The sequence below is a fragment of the Cygnus olor genome, chromosome 6 (assembly GCF_009769625.2).
Source record: "Cygnus olor isolate bCygOlo1 chromosome 6, bCygOlo1.pri.v2, whole genome shotgun sequence".
NCBI classification, from domain to species: Eukaryota; Metazoa; Chordata; class Aves; order Anseriformes; family Anatidae; genus Cygnus; species Cygnus olor.
Genome location: NC_049174.1, coordinates 14,665,664 through 14,675,576, shown reverse-complemented (window position 1 = coordinate 14,675,576; position 9,913 = coordinate 14,665,664). Strand labels below are relative to the sequence as shown.

Below are 9,913 nucleotides of genomic sequence, written 5' to 3'. Positions count from 1 at the left end.
GAATGTCATAAAGCAAAGCATCCAAATAGCCTGAAGAACAGCAGCTTACAGAGGTGCAGAGGTGATTTGCAATACAAACAAGACCAGTAAAAATGCTTTCTGCCTGCTGCCATGTCTGGCTGGAAGTGCCAAATGTGAATGGCAGCTCTTTGCAGGAGTCCTAGATCCTACTCCTACTACTATTTTATGTGGTATATGTTAATATATTAGCTAATGCTAATATATTACCCTGTTAATATATTAACTGATGCTAATATATTACCCTGTGCAAGACATGCCCTGTGTCCTTTGGAAGGACAACAGCAGAACTGAGTAGGTTATGTTGGGATTTCCTGGCTGTTAGAATTCTTCCTAATACTGTAAGCAAAAACATAATATTGATGAAAGAGCAACTAGCGTGATCCGTGCCATATACCATAGACACTGTTTTAGTTTTTCACTGTTCCATAACCCTACCTCTGCTGATAGCTTCTTTTACAAGCAATTAGATCCATCAGAAAAAGCAGTGAATGGTCTCAGCCTCTCTTGTCAGCAAGTCATCTATGTTTCCAACTAGCCACTCAACAGTGAAACTCAATTCCTAAAAGCGTAAAAGGATCATTTAACTTGAGGCTGGTAGTTCAACCTCAGGGTGCAGTTTTAACCTCTTTTCTGTGGGTGTTTTGTTTTTTTTTTTCCATTTTAATTTCTCTCAGCTCAGCAGCATTGTTTCTAAGTAACAGGAGAAAGCTACAGGCCTGCATGAAGCCATAGCTTAATTTCCCTGGCACACACACTCAGTGGCAGAAGCAAGAAAGGAACAGCCACATCAAGAGGGAAATGCACCTCACATTTATCTGAAGTCAGAGAAGTTCCAAACCCAGATCCTGAAGCCTTTTACAAGAGTTGATACAGGTAGTGCCTAATTTCTTGTGTGCATGTAAAAGAGAATATGGGAATAATATTCAGTAACAGTGAGCTTACTAGGCATGTCATTAGTTTGTGTATTATGGAACAGAGAAGTAAAGCATGCACTTTGAGTTTACAATAGATTGGTGGGCCAAGTGTGAGCTGCTCTTTCTGCTATGTCCTGTCAGGCCAGCTGTTACCTCATCTCTTCCAATCTATCATATTCCCAGTCCATTCAGTGATATACAGCTAACTAACTGCCTTTGTACCCCATAGATCTGATAATACACAGTGAGGAGGGCAAGCCATGTGCTAAACAACTCAGAATTTGCAGTAGGTTAACAGATTGCATTATGTGAAAGAACATACATCACTGTGATGGGGATGCAAGCAACCTGCTGGCTGACACTCAAGATAGATGGCCATATTAAATGGGCCTACCCTGCCTATTTGCCATTACCAAACTCCTTACCCTCTCTTTCAGCACTGTGAATGTTGTCTTCTCTTTCTTGATTAGGTTTTCTCTCAGTTTCAATTGCAGTCCTTCCTGGGAATTGGTTTTGGCCAGATTTTTGAAGTTAGTCTCCAAGTGTCCCATACTCTTTATCCCTAATTCAAGTTTTTTCACTGACAAAAGCACTTGGTAGGACGCACTTGTCTTTCTCTCTCCTAGATCTCATTGAGCCACTTATATTACAGTGACAGCTAGAGTATCTCCAGTCATGGAAAGAAAACGCCTAAAGAAAGAGATTGAAAAACTCTTGTAAGTTGTAACTGCCCACAATTTCCTGCACTGCATTTGAGATAGACTTGTTTTCATCACAAAGAATTGTAATACCTAACTGAATGATAGCTGTAAATCCTTTGTCTTCTTTTGCTGAAAAGCACAAACAGATCTCATCCAAGATGTAAGACAAGAAGAAATGGCTTTAATTTGTGCCAGGTGAGACTTAGGTTGGATATTAGGAAAAAAATTCTTCGCTGAAAAGGTTGTAAAGTATTGGAACAGGCTGCCCAGGGAAGTAGTTGAGTCACCATCCCTACAGGTCTTCAAAAAATGTGTGGATGTAGTGCTTAGTGACATGGTTTAATGGTGGACTTGGCAGTGCTAGGTTAAAGGTTGGACCAGATGATCTTAGAAGTCTTTTGCAATCTAAGTGATTCTGTGATCCTCATTTTCTTGTATAGTCTACATGCAATCTGCAGTGTGAGAGGTCCTGACTGCATATGTGACAGTAGAGAGGTTCCAGCACAGAACTTGCTCTGCGTAAGTGGGAGCGAGCAGGGAGATGCAGAGTTCCTCCCTTGCCGTGCAGTCAGTACACAGCCAGTGCAGCAACTGCCTGGAAGGGACCTCCTAGCTTATGCAGCAGCATCTCATGCTCTTTGATTAAGGGGTGCCCAGCAGATAACTCCTAGGGAATGTAAGCAATGTTTCCTCTACTTCATGTAAGTCCCGTACCCATCTTCCCTAGGACTCCTTGCATGGATCAGTAGTACTCAGTCTGAAGTAAGGTTGCTGAATCAGGCCCCCTATAAGGGAGAAAACCAAGCATCAGTGAAGCATCTTTCAATCTTTTGCCTGTACAGTGAAACTCCTATAAGCCCCCAGACTTCTAATATTTGACTCACATTTGTATTTCTTCCTATATTTTGGAGCTTTTCGGTAAGACAACAATGTGGTTGGACAGAAGCTAAGATTAGCAGCAGCGATGCATAAAATTAACAGCTTTCCAAATTAGTAGGGGTCTGTGAGGACTCCTGCAACAGATTCCTAGCACTGACTTACAGCAAATTTAGTCCTGATTTTGCACTAGCTTTGGTGTTGTCCTACATTTCTCAAGCACTGGATTACTTAGAACCAGTTGTAATTCAAAGCTGTTTTCTTGCTTTAAGGGGAGATTATGTTGGCATCAGACTATGAGAAAATGCATTTGATCCAAGCAGACAAAGGCAGCCCACCTTTCTAGATGACATGGTAATGACCAGACTTCCTATTTCCTATCCTATTCCCTTTATCTGCAGGGCTACTGAAAACTCTAAAGGATGTCTGTTTGATACAGTTAATAACCTTTTCCTACAATGATCAGTAAAAGCTACTTACAGAGATGAGCTTCTAAAGAGATTGGCTGTGAACAGCATCCAAGGTAATCCAAGTTTTCACTGATTTTCCAGCAAGACAAAGCTCATCCACAGGGATATTTGAAAAAGTTTAAGTCAGCTAAGCAAAGGTAGTTTTTCACAAACTAACCTGTCTGTAAATAGCAAAACATCTTTCAGCTAAGCTGAGGAACTCCTCCTGTGGGTGTTTAAAACCCCTTTAAAAGCCTATTGAGGCAATACTGGGCTACAGCTCACCTTCCCTACATCTCTCTGGTCTTTTTCTCATTGCTCAGTTAAACAATTAGAGTAGAACAAAACACATAAAGCTCTTCTGTCTTTCCAGGTCCATTACAACTTAGCCTTCACTGTTGCTATGCTGTGGTTATGTGACTTGGATGCTCAAACTGTACTGACAAGAGAGAAAATGTGAGTATTGCAAGGCTAAGATCCTAGTGTTACAGTATGAAAATAGAATATAAACAGCAGTGAATCAGGCCCAGGAATTCTTTGTGCTTTTATAACACCACACTAATAACCTTCTTGTTCAAAACATCATGCAGGAATTTGGCAGCTCACAGCCGATACATGTATCCCAATCGAATTGAGAGAGAAGCTATGATATTATCTTCATATGCTGGGATATTACTGGTAAGAAGGCAAGAAAGACAGCAAAATCTTTTTCTGTATGGCACTTGTCTAGAAACACTCTGTACCCTGAACATCTTTGTTCATAGAAAACAGTATACAGACAGTGCAGATATTACAAATCTGACTTTTTTTTAATCAGGTAGCCATTAAGCTTCACTCAGCCTTAGAAAACTGAATAGACAATTTCAGTAGGTGGCCTTATGCATTTGTGTAGGTTTCTTGTTGCGCCCAAACACAAAATGGTGAGCAAATTTTAGACCAGATCTCAATAGATTTGTACTAGCAATACGAAATGGTACTAGGAGTTGAGATGAAAGCCGTTTCAGAAACCAAAGGGAAGGGATATCATATAGATTTCACACATTAACTTCAAAAATTGCTTCTGAGAGCTGAACCACTCTTTTCATCTCTCTTCACAGAATAGCATTCCCATTGAAGAGATCTTTGAGATTTACAGCATGGGGCCTTCAGCAACACGATGGCAGAGCTCTGCAAATGTGAGTGATTTGCTGTTCTTTCAGCACCTCTTGTAGGGGGCTGAGTGAAGACCTCTCACCAGTAGTATAGTGCTTTGGGCTGGCATTCCAAGAATGCAATCCACACGTGACTCCACCATCTATCTTTACCTCTCAGCTGTGGATTGTTTTCCTTCCCACTCAGGCTAAATACTGTAGAATTATTCCCTTGTCTCATATCTGCCATCAGTGTTTAGATCTTTGCAGGCAGCCTTTCAGCATCACAACAAGGTGTAAAGCCGTGTAAGGTTGCAGGTATCCACTGTGTACCTCAACTCTTCTGTCAGTCATGAGAGTGTGTGTCTCTTTCCTAATCTCTTAATCGCTTACAGATCATGCTATCTGGGACCTGCTATAGCTACTGTTTATCCCAGCTCTCCCATACTAATAAAGAGGGGATTTACTTCTATGAAAAAAAAAATTACTGTTAGACCAGCAGTGGTTAGAAATGTGGATGACAGCTGGCAACATCCTACAATAAGCTCTCACATCTCCGTGTTAAGGCAGAGTATAAACATTAGAGATATCATTCAAGACTACAGGCTAGGTATGACAGTGTGAATTTTATCTGAAGTTAGCACTTCCCATCTTCCTTTGTGGTTCTTGTTGATCCTCTCTCTGCAGATCCTTCATGATCTCATTGACTCATTTTTCCCCTATGTAAGCTGATAAATCTTCCTCCTAGGAAACTGTACTGTAGGTCCGAGATAACTAGGACAGAGATTAAATGACTTGCTCAAAGTCAGATAGTCTATCTGTGGTACAGCCGAATAGTCTCAGCTACTGTTTGCAGTTAAAAAGTCTCCAGAGAAGCAGGATATGTTTCCTTGCACACAGTGCTCTGACAGCTTGGCCTGCTGTCAGCCCCTGCACCGGAGTTGTTTGTGTCTAGTCAGCTCTCAAGACAGGCAGCAGAATGTGTGCCTCCTGCATCCCTTTAGCTGATATTTCTGAGTGTATTTACATAAGCAAAGGAACCCAATACTGTTTGAGACCTTCCAGCCCCATGCCAAGCAACTCAAAAACCCATGTAAGCAACCAAGCAACCAAAACTTCAGCAAGAGGACCATGTGGCACCTCAACTCAACTATTTTTAAGAAAAGAGCAGCAGCCTAAGGGGAGGACATATAAGAAGACACTTTAGAGAGGTGTTCCTGGAAGGTGGCATCCCCTCCATGCCATGGCCTGTAGGTGACCCACAGCAGAGCAAAGACAGAAGCACTGAGGAGCAGATGAAAAGTCAAGAAGTACAGACACGTGGTAAATGGAAACCATTTGCACACAAGCCCAACCCATGCACCACCCATCACTTCACAGATGGAATTGGAACAGACTGAATGTAACTGTGAAAAAACAAGGGAAGCTGAGAAGAGCTGAGAAGAGGAAGGGGAGGAGAGGTTTTTACTATATTTGATCTCTGGGGTTTGATTGCTTGATGCTTTCCTGATTGCACCACCACTGGGATCACAAATCTCTAGCAGCATGAGAGCTACTTCTAAAATCCCTACACCATCTTTCAATGTAATGAGTCACCCGCTGCGTGTTAGAATATTAGAATAACGTGCTTCTGGGTTTAGAGGTTTATGAAGGCTTTTTATTGACAAGCTTCTTTCTGGCTTAAATGCCTAGCTGACCACAGACTTCACGGTTCCTTTCTGGCTTGTACACTGGTGTGGGACTTTGCTAGTGCAGGACAAGCATCAACACATAAGAGCTCTGACTTCAGTAGCTGACCTCCAGGGAGATCGTTTTGTTCTTGAAAGGGTAGAAGCGGCTTGTTTGGCTCTGCTGTGCATCTGCTGAAAATTATCGCCAGGCTACCAGAAAATGAAACTGTATTTGGTGCACACAAAACTGGGTAGAGCAAACAAACCTAACTGAGCAACCAGATGAATACCATAAAAAAGTCAGTGAGCAAAAAGAAGATACTCGCTTTAGCTTTGCTGATCAGATCGTATCTTGGTCCTGCAGAGATTTCACCAGTTAAAACTCTTCAATCCCCGACATTAACACCTACACCAGTCTTAAAGGGGTAACTCATTCCCAAACATGTTCAAAAGACTTTCAGCTTTGCTTGCACTAAACACCTTTCAGAACCTATCCCAAACTTTTTGACATCTGCTGCCCTTTAGGTCTGAGAATCCAAAGAATAGATACTAGTTGAGTGCTGTTAAACAGCTCAGTGACTCCTAGCTTTGGCCATAGCAATGATAACAATGATAAGCTATTGGACCCTTCTCCCACCAACCTCCAGCCCAGCCTTGGGCACTACGAGCAGTGAAGTCTCCCACTGAAGAGACATATTTTGATTCTATAATATTTGTGCCTGTTAAAAACGTTGCATAGTAAACTCATGTTGTCGACCCCCTTTTGATCTTGCAATAGCAAACTGGCTCCAGCCTTCTCTTTGGACATAGCAAAAAGCTGAACTATTCACCTCACACTATTCTAGGGAGAGGTGGAAAAAAGGCAGTCCAATTATTCACAAACATCCACGTGTAATCCAGCTTTTGTGGCTTTGGCATAATACTTTATAGATGAACAGTCCTACTAGCATACTCCAATTACTGCTAATTAGAAGCGGGAAAGGAAGACAGGTCCACGGAGATATAGCTTGCTTCACAAGTGCCATGTCTGTGTTCAGAACAAGTCTCTCTAGATACAAATCTTTATTCATACAAGTAGTTACCCCTTAAAAATAGTGTATTATGAACTTTAATTCATGACTCAAGTCAAAAATATTCTGTATGGCCCAGCCATTAACAAAAGAGCAGTTCTGTTGGAATATGTAGGATTCCTTTTCAGTGACAGTTCATTAAGCAACAATTAAAAACTGCTGTGGAATTGTTATCAGACCGTATTAGACGATCCACATGTAATTTGGAGTTTCTGGTACACACAACGTCTTGCTTGGCTTTAATATTAATGATGGACTGCCACCTGGCGTCCAGAAAGGGCTACAGCTACACTCTAGCTCACAATTGCATGCATCAGAACAGCCGAGGCCATAACCTTTGTTGAATATTCTCATGGCAAGAACTGGAAGTGCCACTACATGCCACTTGGGGGCATTTCACAGCCTATTTGTTGAGATGACAAATTTTCCCCTCAGCTTCTGGGTTAAGCATATGGATCAGCTCTCCCTCCTTTTTTTCTGTGAGCATTACACTGTATATTTTTTCTGTCATGGTCACGATAGGCCAGAACCCTTTTCTCTGGTAATTTCCAACCCAGAATATTTTTAGAAGTCACCCTTTTAAGTGCACACCACACACTGCAGAGGAGTGACGTTTTCTTGTAAATTTTCCAGCTACTCATGCTGTTTCCCATGGAGGTTTTTTTTCCGCCTCTTTGATTTATATTCTGATATTATGCAAACAGAGACAAAGAACAGAAATAGTTTCTGTTCATCTCGTGTTACTGTGCACTTGCCTAAATCCCCCCCCTTGTGGACTCAGGGATACTTCCTTGGTAGTGACGAGGTAGCAGTAGTGAAGTTACAAAGTTTTCTCAGGATGAAGATAAGCCATTGTTATCGGGATCACCAGTTCCTATTTCAGCCAACAACATTGCTTAATTTTAAGTATGGGCTTAAGCTCATTCCTACGCTGAGAATGGAACTGAAATGTTTTGCTGAATTTGAAGACTAAGGGTAGTTCATTTTCCAAAGCCCTAATTAGTTTAGGTGGTTACATCTACTGTTTTCGTTAACAGTAACTCTTGGAAGACAACTTACGCCTCCTTAAGAGTTCAAAAGGAAAAGAACTGGAATGCAGCCATCTCAAAATTCTGTTTGTTCATCTCAGATTGTTATCTTCCCCCACATTTCCCATCAAAACCAAGTAACGGAGATTCTTATTACCCCCCATCACTTCTGAAGCCTTGACTTAGGTCTCCTCAAAAAAAATCAAGCACCAGCTTTACTAAGATACATAGATACTTATGGAGCTTAAGTCACATCCTAGTGGGATTTAGGAACCAGAAGATTTATGATTCATGTGCAGGGACATCCTAAGCTGAGAAAGATATGATGATAGCTATAACAACTGCCTGCTGCTTCTCAGAGTTTCTCACCCCACTGTCCAGACATTTCAGCAGCTCAGCTGCTCATGTGGCAGCTGCCACTAGGATATTATGGTAGACCACAATCCCTATGCTATTCTAGTATGTGCAGGGCTATAAACTGCAGCAGTTCATCTACTGTGTGGACAACTGAGATGCTTGTGCAGCAGGGCTGGGCACTTCAAGAAGCTGGGTGGGCCAAGCAGTCAGACCAGACACTGCCAGCAAAGCTGTCCTCATTTGTCCATGAGGGCTCTGAAGCAGTTTTCTTACTTTCAGCTGACCACACAGCAGAGTGCACCCATTTGGCTTGGCACAGAGTTTCTGCAGATATACTGATCTGTGAATTGTCCTTCCAGGACCACTGGATTCAACCTTTCAAGCTCTCCCTGCATTCATTTGCCATGCTGACTGCCCCCAAAGCTGCAGAGTACACCAGGAGGCACAGTGAGTACATTTCACCTCAACTCCCAGGAGGCCAGGGCAGGGGGACATGGTGTAGCTGCACCTGGCCCAGCAGTGCCACCAAGTTGGGGCCTGCTAAGCTCCAGCAGCTGCACATGGAAATGAAAGTAAACCTTGGTCTGTGCCTGTTCTTTTGGGTGTGAGAGGGTACAGGCATTTTCCCCTTGTAACTTAGAAATAACATCTAGCTCAGGCTCCTGAAGTTCATGACAATTGCAAGAGGAGTATTTTCCTCAACTTCAGATAAACAATAAGATTGTAGGACCAGCCTTCATATCTGATCATCACTTGTTTGTTCTTAAGCTTGGACTGACATTAGGACATTTGCATAGGTCAGTTATGCTACTGGCCAGTGAAAGAGCTACACCCCCCCCCCATCTCTACTGCTTCACTTCTGTTGCAACAAAAGTGAGAGGAACTCTAGGGCCATTAGGGAATTTGAAGTGGAACTCCTCACCTTCAACCATGCATCACAACTGATCCCATAGAATACATCTGTATAATACCCTGAGGGCACTTTATAAGCCCAAGATGATGCAAGGCTCTTTCTCCCAAGGCATCAAGTACCAGAGAACAGCAAATCAAAGAACTGACCCTCATACAGCATGGAGAGCTAAAAAGGACAGCAAGCAACTGGCTGACAAAGTACATCAGGAGAACTGGAACAAGTCAGCAAACCAGTTTCGCAACAGCAGGGCTGGATTTGACGGAGTTGAATAAGGGGGCTCCCCCCAGCCCCGACTTCAACGTGCACCACATGTCACACAGCAGGAGGGAAGCTGATCTGCCACACAGTCCCCATCTCTCCTCATGGATTCAACCCCACATGCTGTGCTTTCATTTATTAAGATTTGCATCCTGCAGTGAGCTACAGAAGCAGAACAAGGAGTCTCTCCAGAGAAGCCTGGACCAGATTTGAAAGCAAAGAATGCAAGGGAAGCAAATATGCAAAGACCCAGACTTCATGTACCTCACTCAGCTCTAAGTGAATGAGTGAACTAATTACTGTCTTCTAGCTTGGCACTGGTAATGCATTTGTGTTTTTAAAATCTTAATCATTCCTTCCTTTCCACTCGTCATGTACCTAAGACTCACATTTTTTTCTCTTCCCATAGCTCCCTCTCTCCTGCTTCTGTGTTGGAAGCTTACATTTTCCCAGTGCACTCCTACTGCTTCTCAACCCACCATGCTATTTTTACAGAGCCAGAGAGGACACAGCACTTCAGAGGCAG

General features: G+C 42.6%; 1 long non-coding RNA gene across 1 annotated transcript; it reads left to right on the top strand.

The window, feature by feature from the left end:
- The first annotated feature begins 2,783 nt into the window (after positions 1 to 2,783).
- LOC121072511 lies at positions 2,784 to 3,631 on the top strand. The gene is made up of 3 exons (XR_005821277.1): positions 2,784 to 2,866; positions 3,335 to 3,417; positions 3,552 to 3,631. It is a non-coding gene; the product is annotated as an uncharacterized LOC121072511 (long non-coding RNA).
- The last annotated feature ends 6,282 nt before the right edge of the window (positions 3,632 to 9,913 follow it).